At 35.9% G+C, this 16,087-nt stretch overlaps 1 pseudogene; it reads left to right on the top strand.

The window, feature by feature from the left end:
• The first annotated feature begins 4,833 nt into the window (after window positions 1–4,833).
• LOC132126943 (DNA repair protein SWI5 homolog) lies at window positions 4,834–13,756 on the top strand (annotated as a pseudogene).
• The last annotated feature ends 2,331 nt before the right edge of the window (window positions 13,757–16,087 follow it).

Here is a 16,087-nt window from a genome sequence, read left to right as displayed (position 1 = left end):
CACATACCACTCCAGACCATCAGTTAATGTCTTCTGAAGTAAAAAAAAAAAAAACGAAATGTTCGTAAGAAACAAATCCATCATCAGCTAAAATACAAGTGCTTTTTTTAATATAGCTTTTTCCAGTGAAAAGACTTCTCGTCTGAATCAGGAGAGAAATGTGCACAGATCAAGCACTGTTTACAAGTGAAAACAGCCCAAAACAGTTGAAACAAATATTTTTTGTGATTTTGATTTCAGAGGATAACAAAAGATTAACTTTTTTCAGCGGAGGAAGCGTTATTATAGATAACACGCATTACAGAGTGTTTTAATCAGCTGTTTGGACTCTCATTCCGAAATATAAAACATAGGTCATTCTTATGTACTTTTAAATTGCATGTAAATGAAAACAATTCATTCTTTATTCATTAATTAAGTGAAAACAACATGGGAATGTCTCTTGTTTTATGCTTTATTTTCTTGCATAAATCTATTTCAGAGCAGTACATAAATATTGAGATTTACAGTATATTGTCAAGAGGTTCTTTGATCAGCATTTCATCCTAAGATTGTTACAGAACCTTTTAAAGAAAGGCAGTCATTCTCTCTGCATTAACTTGCTTTTATTTCAGAAACTAAAAATTAAATACCACCTCAGGTCAAGAGTGAAACAGCAAAAACAATGCAGTTATGGAAACAAATCAAAACAGACAGTACTATTCTGATGGATGGACATTCGTTTCATTTAAATACTTAAATGAAAGATATTATAAAGTGTACCTGAAGTAAACTTGCAATAGTTCCATTTTAGCACACAATCAAATAAACTTCAGTAAAACCTCAGCACTACTTCCACACAATTAAAGCGTATGAATCAGACTCTATATATTAAAAGTACAACTGCAGAGTATTTTCTTTAAGTACATAAGTATTTAAATGTATTTGTAGTATACTTAGCATGAAATAAATGTATTTCGAATACATTTTAGTATTTAAAAAAAAAAGCCCTTCCTGCTGGTCTAAGCTGGTATTGTCAGCAAAAGCAAACAGACGCAATCATGCAAATTAAATATATGATTTGTTTGGTGTGAGAAGTGAAGAGCCACCGCAGGCTTGTTGTTGACATCTTGAGGAAGAGAGGAGGATTTTCCATCCTACCCACTCACTCACTCACTCACTAACTCTCCTCCAGCTCTTTGTATAGACAGAGAATAAAAAAACACGGCTCAGGAGTGCCAGCCGAATTGACTAATTTGTCCTTTTCCTTTTCCTTTTATTTATTTATTTAAAGCCTTCTTCCTTTGACACTGCTCATTCAAGCATAGGCAGACGGCTCCTGAAATGGCCATAAGCTCACAGGATTTTGAACAGATATTACATAGATGAGTCCAGTAAACGCTGACTCAGTTTCTCTCAAACAGCCGTGAGCAAGACAAATCTGCAGCGCACAGTAAAGGTAAGTATTTTGCTTGGTTGCATTTGGGTTACATCAGAAACCATACATCATACAAGTTACATCATAAATTAGCATTGGGGAATTTATATAAAAACACTCACATATTTTGTTTAGTTGTTTTCCTTGATTCATAAATTATTAAAGATGAAAACACTTTGTAAATCATTCTTTTATGCAGTTTAATGAGCAAATCTCACAAAATCAAGTCCTACATTTATGCCCAAATTCAACAGGGGGAAAAAAATGTGACTTAAATCATAAATTATAAATAATATTTATTATTTGTTAATGAAATTATCTTCAACATTAATATGTGTAGCCTAATATATTAATACAATTATAATTAAGATGAATTCATATATATTTAATTGAATATATAATTTAATATATATATACTTTTACTCTATTTTTTATGGAATTAATAGAGTTGCTTTAACTTGTAACTTGAAGCAGTCATTAAGTGATTTCTTATTAACCCCAGACATTTTAGTTTCTGTGAGATTCACATCAGTAGTGTGAAGGATTCACAGAGACAGCCAGATTAACTGAATCAACCATGAGCTAAACACTTCTGATATCAGTGGTGATAATATCCATTATTTTATCTCTAGTTCTTTGTCTAAAGGTTACATTCTGTATTCCCTTCATACAAACTAAGATGCTGTCCTTCCACATTATACAGTCAGTTAATCAAATTAAGGACATTTTAATTGTGTGCAGTGATTTAGAAACACTAGGTGTCAATCTGATGAGGGCCGTGGAGGTCATGTCATTATCGGTGTACAAAAACAGTTCAGTCAGTGGACCACGCTTTTACTTCTGCATACTTATAGAGTGGTGCTTTCCTAAAAAGAAAAATGTCTGGTGCATTGATGAGACATTTTCAACCAATGTAACTATGACTAAACATCCCACAATCAATCCCCATTACTTTACTCATCAGTGAGATCTGCCTGCCTGGTAAGCAGTGTTTTACTGGATCTGTGTTCTTTATGAACGCTGTTTTTGTGGTTTAATCTCTCATCTCTAACCTCCCTCTGGGAAATTTTAAGTAGGCTACTTTTCTTCACCTAACTTGCTAACGTACACGTTTTATGGTTTTGCAAACATTGTGAAATGCCACCATCTATCGACAAAATATGAAACTGCTTCATGACTGCGTTACTCATTTATTCAACCTATAATTTATTTATTTGCTACATAATAAAACCTATTTAGTAAATATTCAAAATTCAACATTCACAGTTTATTGTATATGACTTTATGCATATGAAAGTTGCCATAAACCGTATGAATTTTAGTCGTATTGTCATCTATTTTAATATTTTTGTGAAGACACTATAACAATGAATCAAATTAGAGAAAGTTATTTAGTATAACGCAAATACAACTGGAAAAATTTGTGTGAAACAGTTTCTAACTATTATTTGCAGAAATAACATCTGTTTCCACATTTTATCGTGTGTACGTAAAATATCATGTAAAATATCTACTAAAATTGAATATTTTGTCGGAAACGTCTTGCTTCGAACATCAACAACTTCGAAGAAATTGTCCGTGTCCATCGCCCTATGCTTTGCACTCCATGCCAAGGAATGAGGAACGCAAAACAGCGTGGCTTGCAGCTTTGAAACTAAAACACCCTCCAAAGAGAGTGTATGTTTGCTCTTTTCATTTCTTTAAAAAAAAGCCAACCGAACTGCATCCTGATCCGGAACTTTTTCTGGGTTACGATCGACCACCTCCGAAGACGAGGAGAAAGCTAGTCCGGCTAAATGTGTCGGAAACGGCTAGCAGCAGCAATGAAGACTTCGAAGGCAGTAAGTTAAACTGTAGCTTTACAGTTATTCCATGTTTTATGCAGCAAGTTATATAAATACTGGTTATGTAACGTTGGGCTGAAAACTGAAATGACGTAACGTTAAGCCAAACCTTACTTTTAACTTAACGTTACTAGTATTTCCTTTTCGTGATATGTGAGATCCGGGACGGCTGAAAAATTCAGATAAACACCATTTTAAAAAGAAAACGTTACAGACTTTAGGGTTCTGCTTTAAGTACTTCATACTGTATGCTGATGCAACGTTAGTTTGACATATCAGTGTTGTATGAGCTCAGAGAAATTTGCTGTTTCATTCGTCATGTGTTTTACTCATTATCAGATCATCCCAATATTTACTTCTACTCCACTACATTTCAAAAGGCAAATATTATAGCCTACTTGTAAGCCACTACAATTATTTGAGAGCTTTATTTGCTAGTTACCTTTTCAGTTTTAGATAATTAATACAATGCATACATTTACTGTTCAATTATGACATGTTGTACTTCTAGTGTTTACTTTACTACTGTGTAACTTTGGCAATACTTTTGTTTTGTTCAGACTGCTCAGCGGGCCAGTCCTCAGCTGCTTCAGACCAGATCAGCAACTCAAGTTCTGCAACTCCCATTCACCAGCATTTGCACTCAGTCCATACACAGTGGGAGGACCCTGCCCGACAAGATCATGATTACTGCAAGGCAGCCAGCATAAAAGATGTGCAGGATAAGATGACTCAGTGTGATGACATTGCCTACTTTTTGCTTCAAAGTAATGCGGATGCTCTGCTCTACACTGGTCTGAATCTAGAAACATTCGACATTCTTGTATCATCACTGGAAGGACATGCAAGTAATTCATTTACAATGCCTGTCTGAGATCAAGTTCTCATGACACTTATGAAATTAAAAACACTTTTGCTGTTCTGCTTTGTGGTGCCTGAAGTTAATCTGACTCAGACGTTTAGGCTCAAGGTTCTTTGATGTCCCTGCATTCCACCTGCACTGCTCATCTGTACATGCAAGCCCTGTCTTTCCACCAATCACTGCATTTTGCACCTGCAATGATGGCATCAACACTGTCTTGGTTATTTATCCACTTACTATTAACATTGCTATTAACAAAGACAGTAAGCATGTTAGCATGAAAAGCAGTTTATTAAATTAAAAGTGTAAAAGTACATTTTGACAAGTGCTGTGCATATGTAGTTTTTTTATTTTTACCTTCCACAGAATAGCTGCTGCATGGCTACATGACTTCCCTAACCCAGCAATGCAAGAGCACCCGACTGTCTCAATGACTCCACTTTCCCTCAGCATTACCCATGCTGTATGTTTAGCATTATTGACACTCTGACTGGGCTCTACTTCTGCTTTCAAAAATATAAAGCCGCTGTGCTTTTTCAACAATACTGTGCCTATTTTGTTACTGTGCAAGTAAGTATATGCTTCTGTGCTTTTGTAATTTCGCAATTCTTCGCCATCAACCCCTTCAGAAAACAAAAGGTAATTCACAACGTCGATGTAGCTAACATCGGGCCATTGCTTCATGTCATCTAGCCACTCCGTCATAAGGGATGGATGAGGGACTGTTACGGTACTGTCGTCGCGACTAGGTAAAACATCCGTGGTGTGTATCCACCTCCGTTTTTTGTCCATTTGTGCTTCATCCATGGAGAAACACCGGCTGTTACAGCAAACAAGCTAGTAAGCTACAAGCAATCAAACGTACACAAGCTTCGAACCGGAAAAGGACAACCGGCTTCCGGTTCAAATCCGCTATGAATCATGGGTAAATTCGCTAACCAGGAAAAAGGTGGATACCGGTAGTATTTCAAAACGCTCATACCTCAGGGAACCAATCAGAGCGATTACATATGATGACACAATACGGCGGCTACGACTAATTATTACACGCTCTGGTGCGTCTCATGAAACGCTCAGAACTCGCGTAAATCAGATGCTCGCTCATTAAAATCGTATCATCTCCACGTCTGAACATTAAAGGTCAATTTCGGAAGAAATAAACGCGACAGCGGAGCTACAAATGAACACGGAATCCTTTGTTGATGATGCGCACGTCAAAGTTACGCCCAGTTAAAGGGGCGTGTCTTTACGGAGAAGGTAAACAAACATAGCAACCCTGCAAACGTTCAATACAAATCTGTCTTAACCATAGACTGGATTTAACATGACTAGCAACGTTTGTTTACTCTATACAGACCTATAGATTCCAGATGTAACGCCAGGAGCGTCAATTCAGTTTTTTAATGGAATCATATGTACTGTATTAGAGGACTAATATTACTGTATTAATACTATGTGATTTTACCAGAGTAAGTTAGTAGCCCGTGACATGATGCATAGACCTGTTACAAAACAGTTTTCACAATTTGATAATTTCACTTCGGATATGAGAGTTAAGGTTGATGTGTATGGAAAGCCGTTTTAACATTTACAGACATCCCAACCTGTAAAAAGTCATTTCAGGGAGGTATTTCGCACACACGCACATTAGCACACACACGCAAGGTCTCTCACTCCCTCTCCCTCTCTGCCGTGCATGCGCTACACGGTTTGAAACACAGTATCTGTTTCGCATGTGCGCTTTTGCTCGCTCGGTATAGATCCCGGGAGATTTTATCTAATTTGCGGGTCTCAGGGAGCCGCTTTCAATATGCGGGAGACTCCCGGAACTTCCGGGAGACTTGGGATGTCTGCATTTAATCTGTAAACCGTACTAGTATCTATTTTCATGCTACTAGTGCTTCTTCATTAGCTACTAATGCTTATTCTTTAGCTACTAGATACTAGTGTATTTTGTAAAGTTACTGGTTCTTATCCATTAAGTGCTTAATATTCTTAATATCTGTTTCCACATCTGTAGCATCAGTTGGAGTAAGTCGTGGCCTAATGGTTAGAGATTCGGACTCGTAATCCAAAGGTTGCAAGTTTGAGTCTCCGGTCGGCAGGGATTGAAGGTGGGGGGAGTGAATTTAGTGCTCTCTCCACCTTTAATACCACAACTGATGTGCTGTTGAGCAAGACACTGAATCCACCAACTGCTCCCCAGGCACCGAAGCAAGAAATGGCTGCCCACTGCTCCGGGTGTGTGTTCACACTGTGTGTTCACTTCTGTGTGAGTGCACTTTAATTTGTGTGATCCTTGATGCGAATGCGCACAGCAGTGCAAAGTTGATTCTGACTTACTTGATCTAATATTTTTATGTTTTTTTTTTAAATGTTGCAGATTTAAGAAGCAACTGAATCAATCAAAGTAAAGGGATAGTTGACCCAAAAATGAAAATTTGAATGTTTCACTCACTTTACTGGAACTCTGGCTGTTCCGAGCTCTATCACTGCAGTCAGCGAGTTTTGCAGTTGAACAGTCCTGCTGTAGTGAATCCATGTGTTTTTGTAAGAAGACTATCCATATTTCAAAGCTAATAAACACTTTTCTCTCACTTACGTTATCTGTCATATGCAGAAGTTGTTCCAGTGGATGACAGCGCGTGCGCTGCGCCTTTTTATATCGAAATCCTCTAACATTTTTCTATGCAAAAATCTTTTCAGTCTTTTCAGTAGTATTTTTTGTAACTACTACTAGTAACAATTCTTATCTTAATAGTCAGATCTGCTTTTTTACTTGTCTTTTGTTATGACTTAACCAAATGGCCACAGTAGAGTTCAATTAAAAATGAACTAGTAAAATAAAAAATCTTACTAGTAACATTTCAGCTAAGTACTAGTGTGTATATAATAAATGTTTACTAGTATCCAAAAAAAGGACTATTATCTAATGAATAAGTACTAGTTTCTAATAAATAAGCACTTATATCTAATGGAAAAGTACTAGTATCTAAAAAATATGTACTAGTACCTAATGAATAACTACTAGCACATAAAAATTAAGTACTAGTCACTAGTGCAAAACATGCTAGTCAAAACTGAATAGTTGATATCTCAATGATTTATCCCAATAGAAGTCAATGGCAAAAATGTAAAACGTGTTACTTGTAACAATATAAGCACTATTATTTAATAAATAAGTACTAGTAAGTTTTCAAAATGCACTAGTGTCTAAAAATAAGTACTAGTAACATTAAATTAGATACTAGTGTGGTTTATAGATAAATGTTAAAACCGCTTGCCATAGAAATGCATATGTGGTGAGCTCTCTGTGGTCTGTCACAGGTTCAGAAGCCTAGTATGGTGAAATCTCCAGTGTGCCCTGAAGTCCAGGAGCTCAAGAAAACACTTGATCAGCTGGATTCAGAGATCGCCTTGTTGGAAAAGGAGTAGGTAGTGAATGTGGAAAAAAGAGATACCATATGTTGTTGAATGTTCATACTGACGATAGTATGGAATATTAGGTTCAGAATTATTTTCTTAGTTCAAGGTTGTTGGGAGATTCTTAATTTTTTTTTTTTTAATGTTCATTGCAGAAAACAATGTGATGTGAAAAATGTGGGGGATGGTACGTGATTCCATTAGAGTTGTTTTAGAACTCATATCCAACATTTTAAAAGGATTTAATTTACTCAAACATTAAAACTTTCCATTATTTACTCACCCTCGTGACGTTCGTATCTTTTTTTTTTTTTGTGGGACACTGAATATGTTCTGAAGACCATCCTTCACTTTTTCATTTAGAGAAATTGAACTCAGTGAAATGAAATAACAAAAGCAGCACTGTTAACCCCTTGATGCCTACTGAATCATATGGGATACAGTCTTCTAAGGGCTCTAAATTATTAACATGTTTAAAAATTGGCTCCACTTCATGCTTCCTGTGGTCTGATTGATAATTCATAGTTGTCGTTTTTTTTAGCAATGTCCATCAAGTTCATGTGTCTTTTTGATGTTAATTTTACTAGCGGTTATAATTTAAACATTATTTTTATTAAAGAATAACTTCTAAGTTGATAGTAATATTTCATGAACACTTACTGGACTGAAGCAACTTATGTTTACTTGATTATCCATACATCATTTTTTTAAATGATGTTAAACTGTGAGTATCAAATATGATCGATCAGTCTTTTAAGGAACTTTTATTTGTTCATCTCTCAGTCATCATTGCATTGCATAGCATTATATGTTTTGAAAATACAGAGCTTTTATCATAAAATTAAGCATTTAGAATACCATCTTACAAAGACATTATTGTGAGATAAAGAGTGCAGAATGATATTTATATGCATTTTATGGAAGTAGTCTGTTACACTGTTATAAAGTTCTCATTGAGTTACATTATAAGATATCAGAATTCCAGTTCACTTTTTGGCCATTTAAACATCAGCAACTAAATATTTATATTTTTGCAGTTTGTTCCTCTGACTAAAATTGATCAGTTTAATTCTTCCTTGAGATTGAGCAGCATATTCTCAAACATTCAAATGAAATTTGACACACACACACACACACACACATATATATATATATATATACAGTACAGACCAAAAGTTTGGAAACATTAATATTTTTAATGTTTTTGAAAGAAGTTTCTTCTGCTCATCAGCATGCATTTATTTGATCAAAAATACAGAAAAACAGTAATATTGTGAAATATTATTACAACTTAAAATATTAGTTTTATATTTGAATATACTTTAAAAAAAAATAATTTATTCCTGTGATGCAAAGCTGAATTTCCAGCATCATTACTCCAGGCTTCAGTGTCACATGTAACATCCAGTCTATCACATGATCATTTAGAAATCAGTCTAATATTCTGATTTATTATGAGTGTTGGAAACAGTTCTGCTGTCTAATATATTTGATGAATAAAAGGTTAAAAAGAACTGCATTTATTCAAAATTTAAAAAAAATTCTAATAATATATATTCTAATAATATATTTTCTTTACTATCACTTTTTATCAATTTAACACTTCCTTGCTGAATAAAAGTATTGATTTTATTTAAAAAAAAATAATAATAATAATTACTGACCCCAAATTATTGAACAGTAGTGTATATTGTTATTACAAAATATTTATATTTTAAAAACATAGCTTCTTTTTATTTTTTATTTTTATATGAATCATCATATTAGAATGATCACAGAAATAAATGATAATTTAAGGTATAATTAATTTAAAAACAATTATTTTAAATTGTAATAATATATCACAATATTACTTTTTTTCTGTATTTATGATCAAATAAATGCAGGCTTGATGAGCAGAAGAAACAGAAGAAAATGCAGGCTTGATGAGCAGAAGAAAGTTTGGAAAAAAAATAGTAATGTTTCCAAACTTTTGGTCTGTACTGTATATACACACTGAACAAAATTATAAATGCAACACTTTTGTTTTTGCCCCCATTTTTCATGAGCTGAACTCAAAGATCTAATACTTTTTCTATGTACACAAAAGGCCTATTTCTCTCAAATATAGTTTACAAATTTGTCTAAATCAGTGTTCGTGAGCACTTCTTTGCCGAGATAATTCATCCACCTCACAGGTTTGGCATATCAAGATGCTGATTAGACATCATGTTTATTACACAGGTGTGCCTTAGACTGGCCACAATAAAAGCCCTTCTCTAAAATGTGCAGTTTTACTGTATTGCTCAGTCAGTATCTGATGGGACCACCGTTTGCCTCACGCAGTGCAACACATCTCCTTCACATAGAGTTGATCAGGTTGTTGATTGTGGCCTGTGTAATGTTGGTCCATTCCTCTTCAGTGGCTGTGTGAAGTTGCTGGATATTGGCAGGAACTGGAACATTCTGTCGTATACTCTGATTTAGAGCATCCCAAACATGCTCAATGGGTGACATGTCCAGTGAGTATGCTGGCCATGCAAGAACCTATAATGTTTTCAGCTTCCAGGAATCTGTACATTATAATGCTGCAACATGAGGTGATGGTTGTGGATGAATGGCACAGCAATGAGCCTCAGGATCTCGTCACAGTATCTCTGCATTCAAAATGCTATCAATAAAATGCACCTGTGTTTGTTGTCCAGAACATACACCTGCCCATACCATAACCCCACCTCCACAATGGGCCACTCGATCCACAATGTTGACATCAGCAAAACGCTCACCCACACGACTCCATACACTCTTGTCTGCCATCTGCCCTGTACTGTACAGTGAAAACCAGGATTCATCCGTGAAGAGAACACCTCTCCAAAGTGTCAGACGCCATCAAATGTGAGCATTTGCCCACTCAATTCAGTTACGATGACGAACTGCAGTCAGGTCGAGACCCCGATGAGGACGACGAGCATCAGATGAGCTTCCCTGAGGCGGTTTCTGACAGTTTGAGAAATTCTTTGGTTACTCAAACCGATTGTTGCAGCATCTGTCCGTGTGGCTGGTCTCAGATGATCTTGGAGGTGAAGATGCTGGAATATGGAGGTCCTGGGCTGGTGTGGTTACACGTGGTCTGTGGTTGTGAGGCTGGTTGTATGTACTGGCAAATTCTCTGAAATGCCTTTAGAGATGCCTTATGGTAAAGAAATGAATATTCAATTCAGGGGCAACAGCTCTGGTGGACATTCCTGCAGTCAGCATGCCAACTAGACGCTCCCTCAAAACTTGCAAGATCTGTGGCATTGTGCTGTGTGATAAAACTGCACATTTTAGAGTGGCCTTTTATTGTGGCCAGCCTAAGGTACACCTGTGCAATAATCATGCTGTCTAATCAGCAGTGTTGGGAAGGTTACTTTGGAAATGTAATAGGTTACAGATTACAAGTTACCCTGTTTAAAATGTAATAGTAGTGTAACTTTTTCAATTACTTTATTAAAGTAATGTAACTAATTACTTTTGAGCACTTTTTGATTACTTTTGTAAATTTGTGAAAATTAAAGAATAATAAATAAAAGCATATACATCAGCTTAAATACAGTTATCTAATAAGCATGTGACATATTCTGTGTAATAAACTCCTGAAACATTGGTGTTTTTTTTTAAACTGCTGTCTCTTTGTATATGATGATAGTTTTCTCAAAATAAGTAAAATGCACATGAAGTGACACAGAGCAGTTCTAGAAATTATATTTATGTGCTCGTGTACTCCTATATTGAGGCAGCAGAGGTTGAAAACACTGCGAGCTTCAGTAGGCCTATGTGTAGTAAATGAAACCATGTCTTTGCCATTAATTTACAGGAGGGGCGGACTGGGAAAAAATTCAGACTGGAAAATTCAAACTCATACAAACAAATTCATGGACAAAACTATTTTTTATCTATTTTAAATCTTTAATTTGGGGACATGCAAAATAATCAAAAGTTCTCTCCTGAACTGCACCTTCACTTCCATTTTTCTCTTCAGTCTCTTTATTTTGCCCTGTTATCCATCTCTCTCGTGACTTTAATACTCAAGATTGAACAAAACTATACTTTACAATACAATACTCTCTACAATACTACAATATCTTTATAGAAAAATCCTATATATAATCCATATTTTTCCCTTACAAAAATTAACCATGCTTTTATTAGCCTATATAAAAGTAAAATAACCTTGAGTCATTTTTTTTTTTTTTTTTTGCAAATGGATTTGTATTTATTTTTAAATAAATACATTTGTAAAATAATTTTACATTTTTGGTTATCACAGTTAAACAATAGTAACCATTTTCTCTGGATTTATAGTTAAATATTAAAACGTTAATTTTCGTAAGGGTTGTGTTGTTGTCTGTCGTAGTTCCCCCTAAACCTATAAAAAAAATCTGATTTTTTTTTTCAGCTAAATTACTACTGTATCATTACAACAGATAATAATGATGTCCTTTATATAGTATTTTGAGTGATGACTGATGAGCAACGTGCTGCTGCTTGATTAAATAAATAAAAAAACAAAGACAAAAAAGCATCTTTACAGATGAAACTGACCTGAAACCCTGAACAGTAGTTCTGCTTCTCTGCTCCAGCAGTACACTCTATTCTTTCTTTCTTTCTTTCTCTTTCTCTTTCTCTCTCTCTCTCTCTCTCTCTCTCTCTCTCTCTCTCCTATTGATTACTCTGAGTCTGATCCAAACCGTTTGGCGGAGGCGCGGAGAGCGCGCGAGTCATGAACAATTCATGACTTATTAGAGATTTAATTATCAAATGGCGGATTCGCAAATGATCGCTGATTCAAGTGTACTGACCTACTTTTGATTGAGTCATCCAAAATGTGGCATATTCCGTCCGCGTTAGGCATTTCGTTTTTATGACTGGATTCTACGAACCAGACTGTATTTCCGCATCCCGGAAATTATTAGGGCGGTATGTCTCAGAATAGTCAGTGCAATTTGGGAAATAAATCAGTTAAATCTGTATGTGGATGCGTGTAAATATTCAAATGTAATCCCCTTTGTAATCGTTAAAAATTTCATAAGTAACTGTAATTTAATTACTCATTTTTTCGTAGTAACTGTAACTAATTACAGTTACAATAATTTTGTAATTAAATTACGTAACGCAGTTACATGTAACTAGTTACTCCCCAACACTGCTAATCAGCATCTTGATATGCCACACCTGTGAGGTGGATGGATTCTCTCGGCAAAGGAGAAGTGCTCACTAACACAGATTTAGACAGATCTGTGAACAATATTTGAGAGAAATAGGCCTTTTGTGTACATAGAAAAAGTATTAGATCTTTGAGTTCAGCTCATGAAAAATGGGGGCAAAAACAAAAGTGTTGCGCTTATAATTTTGTTCAGTTTATACTTAACTGTTGCATTTGAGAAATTAAAATTTTTGTGACAATTATTTTACATTTGAGACTATTCCTTTAATATAATACATAAAAATGAGTGATTTATTGCATTATTACATATTAAACTGAGTTTGTGTTTGTAGAGGATTTGTTGTACAAGAGCTGGATCAACACACCGACCTGCTGCACGAATACAATGACATCAAAGACATCGGACAAACTCTGCTGGGCAGATTAGGTAAGACCTGATAGAACAATCACACAATTAATAGTGGACGCAATTGTGATTTATGTTGGTCTGATGCTCAACATATGTCACATTTCGTACTGTGTTAACGGTTTATCTCCTCTCCATAAACACTTGTGGCCTACACACATCTCCCATCCCACTCATATAAGTGGGTTACAGCCTCTATACGCTTGGCATTTCTGTCTAGTGTCAGGATTATGATAATGGCATCCTCCGGTATTATCGCTGCATTCTGTAACATAATGGACCCTTTCAGACTCCCAGCATGCCGAGTTTCTTGCCTGCTTCAGCCTTGCTGTGACTTCAGCTGGTCTGAGGGCCAGTGGGGGTCTGTGCCACGTCATTGTGCCCCCATGTGATCATTGACAAAGACAACTGTCTCTGTGTCTCTCTCAGCCGGCCTGCGTGGAGTGACCACACGAGACTTGTACAGGCACTTTGGCCTCGAGTTGGACGACTGACTGAGCTTTGTGAGAGGAAATGAAGCAACTGGAAGGCATCTTAATACTGTTAGTGTTATATCTTTGTATTTATAGCAAGTACACCAGGTTATTTTCTTCATGCTGTTGTGGTGGATGAGAGAAATTGAGACGAAATTTCAGTGAAATTAACATGCTTAAAGGAAAAGTTCAGATAAAAATCATAATTAGCTGAAAATTAACTCGCCCTCAGGACATCCAAGATGTGGATGAGTTTGTTTCTTCATTGGAAAAGATTTTGAGGAATTTAGCATTACATCTCTTGCTCACCAATGGATCCTCTGCAGTTAATGGGTGCCGTCAGAATGAGAATCCAAACAGCTGATAAAAACATATATATCCACAATAATCCACACCACTCCAGTCCATCAGTTAACATCTTGTGAAATTAAAAGCTGTATGTTTGTAAGAAACAAAATCATCAATGAGAACCTCTTCTGAATCACAAAAGAGAACCATTTACAAGCAAAAAAACAGTTCTTAACATATATGTTGGTGGATTTTGATGTGAGAGGACAACAGAGGATGGACTTTTTCACTGGAGTAAGTGTTATTATGGATTATGGACCTATATTTTGGCCAGAAGCGAAGATTTAAAGTGAAAACATCTTACTTGTACATTTGTTTCATACAAATGCGCAGCTTTTCACTTCACAAGATGTTAACTGATGGACTGGAGAGGTGTGGATTATTGTGATGTTTTATCAGCTGTTTGGACTCTCATTTTGACAGCACCCATTCACTGCAGAGGATCCATTGCTGAGCAAATTGTGTAATGCGAAATTTTTCTAAATATGTTCCTATGAATAAACAACCTCATCTATGTATTGGATGCTTATGGGTGAGCTATTCCTTTAATGGGTGTGAATGGGTGTATGTGAGGCAAATTGTAAAGCGCTTTGGATGGCCATGTGGTCTGTTGAAAGCGCTATATAAATGCAGTCCATTTACCATTGTGGGAAGTCGTGGCCTAATGGTTAGAGAGTCGGACTCCCAATCGAAAGGTTGTGAGTTCGAGTCCCGGGCCGGCAGGAATTGTGGGTGGGGGGAGTGCATGTACAGTTCTCTCTCCACCCTCAATACCACGACTTAGGTGCCCTTGAGCAAGGCATCGAACCCCCAACTGCTCCTCGGGCGCCGCAGCATAAATGGCTGCCCACTGCTCCGGGTGTGTGCTCACAGTGTGTGTGTGTGTGTTCACTGCTCTGTGTGTGTGCATTTCGGATGGGTTAAATGCAGAGCACAAATTCTGAGTATGGGTCACCATACTTGGCTGAATGTCACTTCACTTTCACTTTCACTTAACTTTGAGTCCATAATACATATAAACCTTCAAAGAAATGGAAAGGCTTCTGTCAACATCGTGAGAAGAAATGCTTTATCTCAGCTCCTGCACTGCACACGTTTTTCCTCACATTGTGTTTGTGCCAAAAGCAAGGTGTTTATTTTTTCACGAGAGATTGTGTATGAAAATCTGTCTACGCCCATGAACTTGTCATCCAGATCTGGTGAATTAAAGGAAAAGTTCACCCGAAAATAAAATTTTTGTCATCACATACTCACCTTCATGTTGTTTCAAAAACTGTGTGACTGACTTTCTTAGTGGAACCCAAAATGAGACGAGTTGAAATAATAATCAGGATAATCACAAAACTCTTATGTAGACACTTACAGCCTGTTTGCATTGCATTGCAAGAGCAGCATGAACATTCTTCAAAACATCTTAATTTGGGTTCCACTGAAGAAAGTCAGTCATAAAAGTTTGGAACAGTGTAAATAGTCATTCAAATGTTATTTTATGGGTGAACTATTCCTTTGAGCAAGTCCTATGACAAATTGATATAACTGCATTACTGTTGGTTTCCAATTTCAAATTCGTTACTCCGCATAAAACAAACTAATGTATTAATTTCCAAGTTTATATACAATATTTGTGTGATTGCACAAATGTTTTGTTACAAAAACAGATCCAACTGTGTTAAAGTTGAACTAAATAAACTTTATGTAAGTTCAGGAAGTGAATACTGGACTGTCTCAATATTTTTGGATAGAATAGATAAAACAATCTGCTACACTGATAACAAATTTGCCTTGTTAAACTGACTTTTGTAAAATGTAATCAAACATGATATCTGAAGTGAAGTGGATTTACTAAATGAAAACAAGTCATGTCTGGTTTGCTTCTATTACCACATGCAATTTTAATTGGAAATGGCAAATATTATATACATAATGAATGAACCAGAAAATATTATGATTAGTTATGAAAGAGAATGAACAGATTTGTTGAAAAAAAATTTATTTGTAGGAAAAGCATGCCCATTTTATAAGGGATTGAAAAACAAGAGGCATTTGTGACGTCAGTCAAAAGGTAAGTTGTTTAAGCGACAGGGCTGGTAATTCACATTTAGATGAAAACTTATTATATATGTTTTATG

Source organism: Carassius carassius, chromosome 45 (genome assembly GCF_963082965.1).
Source record: "Carassius carassius chromosome 45, fCarCar2.1, whole genome shotgun sequence".
Taxonomy (NCBI): Eukaryota; Metazoa; Chordata; class Actinopteri; order Cypriniformes; family Cyprinidae; genus Carassius; species Carassius carassius.
The sequence above is the reverse complement of the archived record's forward strand: the minus strand, read 5'-3'. Positions and strand labels throughout refer to the sequence as shown.